The sequence below is a fragment of the Mandrillus leucophaeus genome, unplaced genomic scaffold (assembly GCF_000951045.1).
Source record: "Mandrillus leucophaeus isolate KB7577 unplaced genomic scaffold, Mleu.le_1.0 Scaffold426, whole genome shotgun sequence".
NCBI classification, from domain to species: Eukaryota; Metazoa; Chordata; class Mammalia; order Primates; family Cercopithecidae; genus Mandrillus; species Mandrillus leucophaeus.
Window position 1 is genome coordinate 260595 of NW_012104543.1, and position 13101 is coordinate 273695.

A 13101-nucleotide genomic window follows, 5' to 3' on the forward strand; every position below is an offset into this window, starting at 1 on the left:
GAAAGAAAAAGAAGAAAAAGAAAGAAAGAAAGAAAGAAAGAAAGAAAGAAAGAAAGAAAGAAAGAAAGAAAGAAAGAAAGAAAGAAAGAAAGGAGGGAAGAAAGAAGGGAAGAAAGAAAAAAAGCCAGGCATCGTAGTGCACACCTGTGGTCCCAGTTACTCAGAGGATAAGGCAGGAGGATTGTTTGAGCCCAGGAGTTCTAGTCTGCAGTGAGCCATGATCATACCACCACTGCAGTATGGGTAATAGAGTGAGACCCTGTTTCTAAATAATAGTAATAATAATAACAATACCTCTCAGGGTTGTTGAGCATTAAATGAGGTGCTTAGCACAGTGCATGGCACATAGTGAAGGTGAAATAAATGTTAATGACAATTTTCATTGTTAGAATTAATAGTGATTAGTTACAGGACATGAAGTAGCCGATGCTTGAACTGTCTCCAGAAGACCAAGAGGAACCGATGGCCTAGGAAAGGAATAGCACAGCCTCTTAGAGGAATGGTGTAGGAGCAGAAGCCAAGGCCAGAGGGGAAGCACGGGATGGGACACTGACTAGAGAACCCCCACATGGCCTCCAGCACCACAGAGAAGGCCTCGATGGGGCCTCAAGGTGACAGAATCTTAGGTCTCCACCCACTGTCCTCTGCAGCTTCCCACTGGTGGAACACATGTTCAGGATCTTGCATCATGGGAGAGAAATTTCCAATTCCCTACCCATTTTACAGATGGGGAAACTGAGACCCAGAGAACAGGACTCACTCATCCAAAAACACTGATTTCATGACAGTGCCAGGACCCAAACCCTGGGTCCCCTGAGTTTTGAAGGAAATGATTGTTCACTTTGTTTTTGGAGATTTCAAGTCTTCAAATCACTCAGCTATCCTAAGAACAGTTTTTCTTTTCTTTTTATTTCTAAGCCTTATCTGACGTCTAACTCAACACAACCCACTTGACCCTGTAGCCCTGAGAACAGCTTTAAGAAAGAATGTTGTTCCCCTCCCTGTGTCCCAGGGAAAAGAGCTAATGCCTGCTGGGCTTGATACCTAGGTGATGGGTTGATAGGTGCAGCAAACCACTATGACACACGTTTACCTGTGCAGCAAACCTGCACATCCTGCACATGTCCCCCAGAACTTAAAAAAATAATATTTTTTAAAATAAAGAGTGGATTGCTCAGCTCAGAGACTGCAGCCAGCTCCACTCCAATGGACAGCCCCTACTCCAGCCACATCACTTACCTTCCAGCAAATGCAGCTGCTCATTACTACCTCAGAGCCTTTGCTGGAGCTGTCCTTCCTTCCAGAAATCCAGAGATTCCATCCTCAGGAATCTCTCTGCAAAGCCATGTCCCCTCCCTCCAGATGTAGCCCCAGCACCTCCTCTGTCCCCTCCACCTTCCAGCCCTCCCTGATGGATCTTGGCCCTGATGACACCAGCTTGTAGCCTCTCGGAAATTAAACGAAGGAATCTCTTTCTGTACTGCATTTATTTGCTCTTGTTGACAAGGCAATTTTTAAAGTGTCTCTCAGTCTATTCTCATTTATCCATTTATTTACTCAACAAATGTTTATTGGACACCAAGTGGAAGCCAGACCCTGTCACACACACTGCCTGCCCTCACGCCTGTCACCTCCCTCCTCTGCGGAGGGCAGCCACTGAGAAGGGAATGATGCAGGAATCTCACTGCAGCCGGGTCCAGGAGCTCTGCCTTTGTCTCAGGGTGTCTTCCCAGCCAACAACCTTGCAAGGTAAGAAAGGTTCTCTCCCATCATCACAGATGCTACCCAGAGATGAGGACTGTGGTTTCAGAACCATCTTGAGTTCCCTACTGGGTGGCAGCAGGGCTCAGTGGACAGCATGTGGGCTCTGGAGTCAGACAGACCTGCTTCAAATCCCAGCTCTGCCACCTCCAAGCTGAGGAACTTGGACAAGGTCACTTCCCAACCGGGCCTCCGTTTCTCCTTTGTGAAACAGCACTGGGGCCTCCCAAATCATCAGTTTACTTTCGGCTTGGGGTCGCAGCCGAGGGGAGGCTCCAGCCTACAAGCACATGGGGGAGTGAGGACAGTTTGCAGAGAGCAGGAGCCTGAAGCTGACTTTTCAGTCCTATTTATTTAGAGATGGAGTCTCGCTCTGTTGCCAAAGCTGGAGTGCAGTGGCATGATCTCAGCTCACTGCAACCTCCACTTCCCAGGTTCAAGCAATCCTCCTGCCTCAACCTCCCGAGTAGCTGGGATTACAGGTGCATGCCACCATGCCTGGCTAATTTCATATTTTTAGTAGAGCTGGGGTTTCACCATATTTGTCAGGCTGGTCTTGAACTCCTGACCTCAGGTGATCCACCCACCTCTGCCTCCCAAAGTGCTGGGATTACAGACATGAGCCACCATGCCCCGCCTTCAGTCCCCTTTATGCTGACTGTGGGGTAAGTCACCTCTGTTGTCCCACCTTTGATGTGAGAAAGTTGGACCAGGACTCTCCAAGGCCTATGTCAGCTCTGAGAAGCTCTGATTACTGGAAAAGCAAGCCAGCTGCCCAGAAAGAGTGGAAGCCCAGGTTCTGCCCTGAAACACTTGTGCTTCACCTCTCCTCTAGGCTCTCAGGCAGTAGTGTGTTAGTCCATTTTGTGTTGCTGCAAAGGAATACCTGAGGCTGAGTAACTCATAACAAAAAGAGGTTTATTAGGTTCACAGTTCTGCAGGGTGTACAAGCATGGCACCAGCATCTGCTCAGCTTCTGGTGAGGCCTCAGGAAGCTTCCAATCATGGCAGAAGGTGAAATGGGTGCAGGTGAGTCACGTGGCGAGAGACAGAGCAAAGAGAGAGGTAGGAGGTGCCAGGCTCTTTTTTACACAATCAGATCTCTAGTGAACGAATAGAAAAAGAACTCACCCATTAACACCAAGCCATTCACGAGGGGTCAACCCCTGTGATTCAAACACCTCCCACTAGGCCCCCTTGCAACACTGGAGGTCACATTTCAACATGAGATTTGGAGGGGACAGAACATCCAAGCATGTCAGTGATGGAAATGGAAACATGGCACCTCCGAAGGTGGAGAATAAAATAAGCAGCCTTCACCCATTGCCAGCTAGACAGATGTGACTAAAACCATGTGAAAAATAGCCCTGCCTCCTTCCAGCACAGTGCCCAGTGCCAGAGTGCAGAGCTCGGGCATGATCTTGCATGATGGAACCGGGGAAATCAGAACTCGGAATACACACCACAGAAAAGAATCACGCTCCTGCAGGATGGAGGGACAAAATAATGGGGTTACACCTGGGGGACACAGACAATGAAACACACAGCTTAAGCTCCTCTCTTTCCAAACCAGAACTGTTCACTCTGTCAGTTCCTCCTGGTTCTTGGTGACTGCTGATGAGGGGAGTGACTGAACTGGCATTATCTGGAATGTTCCAATCAAAGGAAGTCCTTCCCGGATCTTATCTCCATCTTTCTCATCTTAAACCCTACAATTCACTGAATCTCCGTGTTGTTCCATCCCACTGGAAATTTCTGGCCACTTTACCACCTCATTCCCTTTCTAGTGCTTAGAGCTCTGCCTGCATGTAGACCTACGCATTGCGGTCGCCAGCCCCAGTGCCCTTGCACCCGGTGGACTCTGCTTCCACTGCCTTTTCCCCACCTTGTCTCCTGGCCAAATTCCTCAACTCAGCTCTAAGATCCTTCCCCCAAAGCCCTAGTTCTTTCCTCCCTGTTTCCACAGCGCCATCCGTCATGGCTCATTATGATTTGCTCTGATGTTGTCCCCCCAGCTAGACTGTGAGTTTCTGGAGGGCTGGGAGTGGGCCTGATAAGGCAGAGGGGAGGGTTTCACTGCAGATCTGAGGCTCAGCCTGACAGTTGGGTGAGTTTGAGCCTCTTGGAACCTCAGTGTTCCCATCTGCAAAGTGGGAACTATCACTTCTACCCAGTGGAATGTATATTAGTCCAGGAAATGAACACTAGCTTCTGCAACCAACAAACCCTGAAATCTCAGTGGCTTAACCCAATACCAGTTTATTGTCACAATTGCTGGTGAACTGCGTGGCCCTGGTCCATCTGGAACATGTGGCCTCCAAGATCACCATGGCAGGGAGAGAGAGGAGGAGGCAACACACTGGTTCTTTACTTCCTGGATTCAGAAGCAGCTGGGCCCTTCTGCTTGCCCTTCCTAGGCAGTAATTTAACCACATGCCACCCTTGCAACTTCAGGGGAGACTGGAGAATATAGTTTTATTGGGTGCCCAAGAAAAGGAAACTCAACCAGGGCTTAGTGAACACATAGCCTGTCTCCACCACAGATTTGTTATAAAGATGAAATGACAAGGAACATGGCGTTCCTAACTGAGTGCCCCTCACATAGTAAATGCTCAACAAAGCTGCTAGTTCTCCATGTGTTTCTTCATCCCCAGGCCCAGGCTCTAAGGAATCTGACCCCTAACAGAGGTCGTGTGAATGCTGGGTGCTGCCCTCCAGTCCTGGGCCCACGCTTACCTGGCTGTCTCACCCTGCAGCCTCCCCTCCCTCCTCCAGCTCTCTCCAGCCCTGGCTGGGGCAGCTCTCACCACCTTTTGCACCTGGGTGGCTGTCTCTTTTCGGAGCATTGATTTGCAATCGGCCAGCGCAGCTCTAATGGGTTTGCAAGGCCCCTGGCTATGCTATGTTAGCTCCATTTAGAGGCTCAGGGCTGTGGAACACAAACCTGCCCTGCCTCTCTGGAGCCAGCACCGGCCCTGGAGTCTCTGGGAGAGGCAAGAGTCAGATCAGTTCTGAGGGCTGCCTGCCGGGGCTCCTTACCCAGCAATGCCCACTCTTACGCCCTCCCACAGCCTCTCTCTGCCGGCTTGGGCAGAGAGCTGGGAGCCGCAGCCACACTCAGCCAGGCTCTCAGCCCATCTGGGGCCCCCTCCCCACTGAGGGTAGAGAGTAGAGGGTCTCTGCTTCTCTCCCTGTTGGGGGTCTCTTGAAAAGAGCACAGGACACAGGGGCCTAAAGGACAGTGTGGTCCTCACTGCACCTTAAGTCATTCCATCATCACTACAGCTTAGATCAAAGTAAGTCTTATTGGGCCCATTTTACAGATAAAGAAATCGAGGCTTGCAGATTGCAAAGCAATGTTTTCTAAACACATTTGGCCAGACAACCCACCCACTTTTTTTTTCTGCATGGAGTAAACCCAAAGCACCCACTTCAAAGCATGCCAGTCATGGTGACCCATTTCTCACCCACAGCAGATCCAACACACGCTTCCCAGTGTGTTCCCTCCTTTGGCTCAGGGGTTCTGAACCAGGACCCCAAAGGCCTGGGGCCTTCCATCATTCGCATGTGAAATATTACCTGAATGTGCATCTTTTCAGCAGGGTCCATCATTTCCAGTAGATCCTCAGAGGGGCCTGGGACCTGGCATAAGTGAAGAGCCCTTGCCCCAGCTTGAGCCCCTGCCCCAGCTTGAGCCCCTGTAGACAAGGCCCAGTTTTGATCTGGGGTTTTGCAAAAGTGACCTGAATGGCAGAGATTCAGGGAAGAGCTCCATGAGAGTGGGTGAAATGGCCCATGTTACAGCAGGGACGAGGGGACAGTAAATGGATGAGCTTGGCTGGAGCAGAACGGGTGTTTGGAAACAGTGACAAATGAAGTTGGGGCATCAAGGGGACCTCGGAGAACGGGCCAAGGCATTCAGATTTGATTGGAGAGACCACGGGGAGCCAGTGGCCATCCCGGAGCCAGTAAAGTGGCAGCTTGGGAATCAGGTTTGCAGGAAAGGCCAGCAGGAGTGTAGAGGAGTAATGTGCTATGGGGAGGGGGCTCCATGGGCAACTGGATCCAGGGAGATTCCTGCTGCTTTAGGGGCACAAGCAGGGTTGGTGACTGTCAGGAGTATTGCAAAGGATGCCCTGGGAAGACAGCCTGGCTGGGAGCAAGGTCCTTGGATCTGAAGGCTCCTGGTTTGAATCCCAGGTCAGCTGTTTCCTAACTGCAACTTCAGGCAAGTAACTTATCCTGTCCTCTGTGCCTGGGTTTCTTCCTTATAAAACAAGGATAACTGTATCTGCTTGGTGGTTGTGAACATCCACTTAAATGAGAGAAAATGCACCTGAAGAAGCCCTTAGCTAACAGCAAGGCACACTCATCAGCACTCAACAACAGTGGGGTCTGCTATGACCTCTCAATCCATCCTGTAAACACTTACCAAATCCTTGCTAGGCACCAGGTGCCCTCCTGGGCATCCTAGCATGTTTGCTGACCATAACCCAATGAGATGGATGGCATCTTGCCTACTTGACAGACAAGGAAACTGAGGCACAGAGAAGTTTTTTTTTTTCATAATCAGTAGTGACATCTGTTAGGTTTGATCCAGAAGCTCAAATGTTAAGAGGTCAGTGACAAAGGTGTGACCTCTCTGTGACCCAGGGTGAGAGAAAACGTGCTCTTGATGATGTTCAAGGTCATACAATTGATTGATCTTTGGGACTGTGGGTGAATGGGGTGCTGATCCAGGCACTGACAGCATCTCACAAACTGTAACATGCCCAAGAATCACCGGGAATGGGATACATGTGAAGATTCTGACCTTTTGAGGCTGGGGCAGGTATCAAGACCCTGCATGCTAACCGGCTCCTAAGTGATGCTTCTTTTTTCTTTTCCTTTTTTCTTTTTCTTTTTCTTTTTTTTTTTTTTTTTTTTTGAGACAAAGTCTCGCTGTGTAACCCAGGCTGGAATGCAATGGCACAATCTCAGCTCACTGCAACCTCCGCCTCCCGGGTTCAAGCGATTCTCCTGCCACAGCCTCCTGAACAGCTGGGATTACAGGCATAGGCCACTATGTTCAGCTAATTTTTGTATTAGTAGAGATGAGGTTTCAGTATGTTGGCCAGGCTGGTCTCAAACTCCTGACCTCAAGTGATCTGCCCGCCTCGGCCTCCCAAAGTGCTGGGATTATAGGCGTGAGCCACCATGCCTGGCCAGTGACACTTTTTTGAGTAGCAAGGATTTCCAAAGAATGGATTTGGGGTCCACACACTTGACTCTGAACAAGAGACTGAGCCTCAATTTCCTCATCTGTAGAATGGGTACATCTTATCAATCTTGCAGGGCTGCTGTGAAGATTAAAGGAGATGATGTCTGCAGCCTTAGCTCTTAGTAAATACTGGCCAGCATTTACGATTAGTAAATATCAGTAAATAGTAATTAGTAAATTAGTAAATACTAATTAGTAAATAGTAATTAGTAAGTAGTAAATTAGTAATTAGTAGTTAGTAAATAGTATTAGTAATTAGTAAATACTGGCCCGTATTTACAAATAGTAAGTTAGTATTACTAATTACTAGTACTAATTTACTATCACTAATTACTAAATAACAAGTTAATTATTAGTAAATACTGGCCAGTATTTATTAGTTACTATTAGTATTAGTGAATACTAATATTGGGGTATTGCAAAGGAGGAGAGAGAAGAATAATACTAAAACAATTTAGTAATACTAATTTGCTATTAGTAAATACTGGCCCGCATTTACTAATATTAGTAATTAGTAATTATTATTATTCATATGTATGTTACTATTACTATTGGCTCTGAGCGCTCTGTGAAAGTCTGTCTCGGTATGCAGGGAGACAGAAGGTCATTCCCACATGTTCAAACCTCAGGATGCTCCCTTTGCTCTGCAACTCCTTCCACCCCAGGAGAAAAAAAAATCAGGATGCATTCTGCCATCTCAAACAGCACCCACGAATCGTTTCACATTCAATTTCCCCATCAAATTCACAGGCACGAAGCTCATGCTATTATTCCATTTCCTAATGATCTGTGTGGTGGCAATTGTAAGTAGGACATTTCTTCATGCCCTTGGCACTCCCAAATCTTTGAAACTCCATTTCTAGGCCAGACGCCCTTCCTGGCAGCTGCAGTATGCCTCTCCCCCTCCAAAATCCTGACACCACCTGCCCCTGGTTTCTGCTTATCCAGAACATAAAGGAGCAAGAGTAACGTGTCTCTCTGGGGAACAACACTGGTTCTCCCTTGGGTTCCAAGGAGGTGAACTTCGGCAGCAGGCAGCAGGGCAAGCTGGATGGAAGTAGGTTCCAAGGTCAAAGAGAAAACTGTGTGAGCACCCCCTGCGTGCCATTCACAGGCTGCGAGCTTGGGCGAGGAGGTCACCTTGCCTCCAGGAAGCCTCAGTGTCCTCTTCTGTAAGATGGGGATGATAGCCACACAGGATGGCAGAATCAAAGTGTCTGGTCAAGTGCTGTGCCCTTAATAACCGTGACAGCTATTTGTTGAGGTTGTATGAATGGATGGCGTGATGAGATCCCCTGGAATGAGCTGCTATCCAGTCTCAGCAGGCGGTATTCCTCATGGACGGTCCACTGCTGTACCTGTTTGGCCTCACCTTTGCAGCCTCAGAATCCCGACTGAGTTAACATTATCAGAGTAGCTACTCCTGCACCAGCATCTCCCTAGACAGAACAAAACAAGGGCCTGGGGGAGGCAGAGGCGGAGAGCTATTCAATACATTCACCACCATGTAATGCATGGGACTGACCTAACTGAATAAGGCAGGGTTTGAAGGACCCTTGCGATGCCAAGCATTGGCTTCTAGTTCATAAGTAGTGGGGAGGTCTGAAGGGGTCCTGGGGGAGTGCCAGCCAGGCTGCTGGGGTTGGGGCAGTGCCTATTTACCAACTGGAATGGAAACTTTTCAGCATTTTAACAACCAGTATGGATGGTGCACCACACCCTAGCTGGGGCTGTAGCACTGGGATATGAACAAACCCCAAGACATGTCCAGGAGAGTTTATCAAGAGAGGCCCCCTGTGTGAGTGATAAAGACTACACCTAATCCCAGCACTTTGGGAGGCCAAGACGGGTGGATCACCTGAGGCCAGGAGTTCAAGACCAGCCTGGCCAACATGATGAAACCCCAACTCTACTAAAAATACAAAGAATTGCTGAGTGTGGTGGCACCTGCCTGTAATCCCAGCTACTCGGGAGGCTGAGGCAGGAGAATCACTTGAACCTGGGAGGCGGAGGTTGCAATGAGCACAGATCACGCAACTGCACTTCATCCTGGGCAACAGAGCAAGACTCTGTCTCAAAAAAAAAAAAAAACAAGGTCTATACCACATACTTACTGAGCACCTTTTGGATGAGTAGGAATTAATCTTTTACCTCCTCCTCCAACACCCAGACCCAGCCAGGTGCCCTGTATTCTAGTCACAGCTAGACTGGACTCTCTGTCTCTCTCTGTCTCTCTCTCTCTGTCTCTCTCTCTGTCTCTCTCTCTCTCTCTCTCTGTCTGTCTCTCTCTATCTCTCTCTCTCTCTCTCAGCCTCAGTCTCCCCATTGGTCAAACCAGAATTCAGTTATCACTGAACCCTCCTGGACTCAAAAGGTGAGATATGTGGGTATGCGTGTGGGTGTGGATAGGTACTTGTACTTGTGTACATGTGTACATGGGTGCATGTGTGTATATGTGTGTAAAAGGCCACACACCTCTCTCTCTGACATCTTCACCCCTCAGGACCTACCTCTCCTCTCCGCAGGTGCTCACACCCATGTCCTCTCAGCCTGTTGCCCTCCACTCAAGGCCTTACCTGACACACCTACCTAGAGTCTGACCTCACCTTGGAAAACACAGCCCCTTAGAACAAGCTGACTGGCGAGGGGACTGGCACGATGGAACACAAAGCTAATCACACAGAGATGGGCCTCTTTATTTGCATGGCACGCATTTGTCTCTGACTGTTTTATCCACCCCCTGAGCCAACTGAGGAGTTCTCAATTTATCCTGCCCGCGCAGAGAGACCAGATTGGCGGCGGCACGCACATTCACAGAAGCCCAATATAGACTTCCAATTATCTTTTAATTTCGCTCCTGTCTTTATTTGTTCATTTCACTTTTTCCAAACAGGGACTTAAAAAAAAAAAAAAAAAAAAAAAAGCTGTAATTTATGGAGTTTGAAGTCAACTAGCGGGAGCGTCATGTTCACCTGCCGGATGGAATGAGGCCTCAGGGTAGAGACGAAAGCTCACCTCCCAGCTGCCCTGCAAGGAAGACGTCTGCCTGTCAGGGGCCACAAAGTTCCTGTTCTTGTCTGTTCTTCTGTCTCTCTGTATTAACTCTATTTTCATCTTTTTTTTTTTTTTTTTATTTTGCATTTTTCGACACATTCTGTGGCTTTCTTCAACTCTAAATTACCCATTGTCTTTGTAGTTAGACAAGGTCTTGCTCTGTTGCCCAGGCAAAAGTGTGATGGTGCATTCAAGGCTTACTGCAGCCTTGACCTCCTGGGCTCAAGCGATCCTCCCGCCTCAGCCTCCCAAGTAGCTGGGACTACAGGCATATGCCACTGTGCTCGGCTAATTTTTTTAATGTTTTTATAGAGATGGGGTCTCACTCTGTTGCACAGGCTGGTCTTGAACTCCTGGGCTCAAGGGATCCTCCCACTTCAGCATCCCAAAGTACTCAGATTACAGGCATGAGCCACCACACCCAGCCTATTTTCCTATTTTCTATATCCTTCATGTTTCACATCTAGGGCCTCTCTGACCAGGAGAGACTGCCCCTCCCAGGGTGAGCTAGTTCCTAGAAATAGCAAGTGGCTTACCTGAGTGTGTATCTCTCACATGCAAACCAGCCAATCCAGAGCCCATCTCCCCCAACCACCTCCTTCATCAGATTCCCAAGGTCTCTCACACTCTGGTCCAGTATTCCCCACCTCTAATCAACCCAGGCCCAGGTACCAGACAACTAAAGACAGCCAGCCCTGAGCCTCTGAAATTATTCCAACTAGCCAATCTGAATCCTGCTTACCCTGCCTCTGTCTCTCCTTCCTGCAAAAACCATCAAAAAGCCTCACTCACCCACGCTTCTGCCTCACTCCCTCTTGCCTTGATTGACCCAGTGCTTCCCAACGTGGTCCTGCCTGGTGCCGTGTGCCCCCTTCTCTTGGGACCAGTGAGTAAAAAAACCACCTTTCAGTGGCAGTCACCTCCTGATCTGTGGGCCTCACCAGACCTGAATAATAATGCAACCTACATTTTTACACACTGTCAGACGGCTGTGTTCACCGAGAACTAGAATGCAGGGCAGACAGCAGGAAGCCTCATTTAATGAAGGCATCTTCTATGCTCAGCTGTTTCACAGGCATTACTTCTGCCCTCAAACAAGGGAAGGTCGCAGGAAGTGCCAAGCCAGGGATCAAATCGGGGACATCTGGCCCCGCCCCTCACCCTGCACCCAGGCCCAAGCTCCAACCTGGAGGTCTCCAGGTTTTGTTGTTCTCACATTTCCCCGTGCTATTTCCTCCATTCCCAACACATCAAATGCCATCTCCACACCGTCTCATCCTAGCCTGGTGCGGGGACTCCTGTTCCAAACTCCCATGGAAGCTTCCCCAAACCAGCATCTGCACCCCCACCATCTCCCCGCCTGGTGTCTCCTAGACCACAGTCTTCATGGGCACAGGAGCCAAGGCAGTCTCCTTAACCTATGACATCCCAACACATGGCCTGGTACATGGTAGGCATCTTGTAAATGTTTTTTGAATCAGTAAATCAATCAGTCTGTGCCTCTTCCTTTCTTTATCAATACCCAATTCCAAACACTTCTTTCTGGAATCCTTTTTCCTGACCTCTCTTCTGATAAACCACCTCATTCATCTCTCCTTTGTGATGTATGGTAGCTTGATCGTATCTCAGGCTTATGCCCTGTCTTCTGGACCAGGGACATACTAAGTTCCCCTGCGGCTTGGACTGTCTTCTGCTCCCAGTGGTCCTTCTACCTCCCCACACCCCAAGGCTGGTTCGGGCACATCCAGTGCCTAGGAGCTTTTCAAATGGAAATGCTGATTGTTTGACTTGAAGAGTTTAAGCTGAAGCCACAGAGAGAGGGCTCTGGGAAACAACCGAGCATTTATCAGGTGGGAAGCAGCAGTCAGAGGGGCTGAGAGGCTTCTAACTTGGTGGCATCTGAGAGGACAATGCGAGGTCACATCTCACCAAGGGGGCATTTCATATGTCTCCCCTTCTCCAAGGATGAAGACATATGACATATGACAGCCACCAGTGGGACAGGCTGAGGACACCTGACTTCCTAAGAGGTCACATCTGCTAGATGAAGTCAGGTCTGTAAAACTCTGGACTCTGCAAACAAGGTTTTGAGGCCCCATTTACAAGCCAGTTGACATAATCTTGGAGGTCCAGTTACCCCTGCTGTCAAATGGGGATAACAATCGTGTCTCTCCCCAGACGGGCTGTGAGCATGAGATGGGATGAGCTTCATACCCCTACCAATGGAATGGTACCCTGGCCCCTCATCAGCCTCAACAAAGCATTTTTCACCCCTGGAAAAATCATTTGTATTGCCCCACATACCTCATTCTCTAGGTTCTAGATGAAGACAATGGGCTGTGCAGCAAGAAACATTATAAATCAGGATTTGTCACTCTCAGTCCATTGGCATTGTCTCTCTTAGCCTCAATTTCCTGATCTGTAAAATGGGGGCAATGATAATAACTACCTCTCCAGATTACTGGGAAAATTAAATACTTTTACTTATACAAAGCACCCAGGACTTCATTCCCATTCTGTTACCCACCTTGAGTATGTAACCAAGAGGAACTGATTATGTAACTTGAAAGGAATTGCTCACCCACCACCCAAGAATGAACAGGAATTTTCAGCAGACAAGTAGAAAAGCTAACTTATTTTTAATTCCTAGACTCACTGAAAGCTCCCGAGATGATTGTTAAAAATGGAGGTTTCCTGGGACCCACCCAGCCCACTGAATCAGGACATCTAGAAGGTAGAGCTTAGAAATTTGCATCCCTGGCTTGGCGTGGTGGCTGACATCTGTAATCCCAGCACTTTGGGACGCCAAGGCGGGTGGATAACCTGAGGTCAGGAGTTCGAAACCAGCCTAACTAACATGGTGAAACCCCATCTCTGCTGAAAATACAAAAATTAGCCAGGTGTGGTGGTATGCACCTGCAGTCCCAGCTACTCGGGAGGCTGAGACAGGAGAATTGCTTGAACTGGGAGGCAGAAGCTACAACAAGCCAAGATCGTGCCACTGCACTCTAGCCTAGGCGACAGAG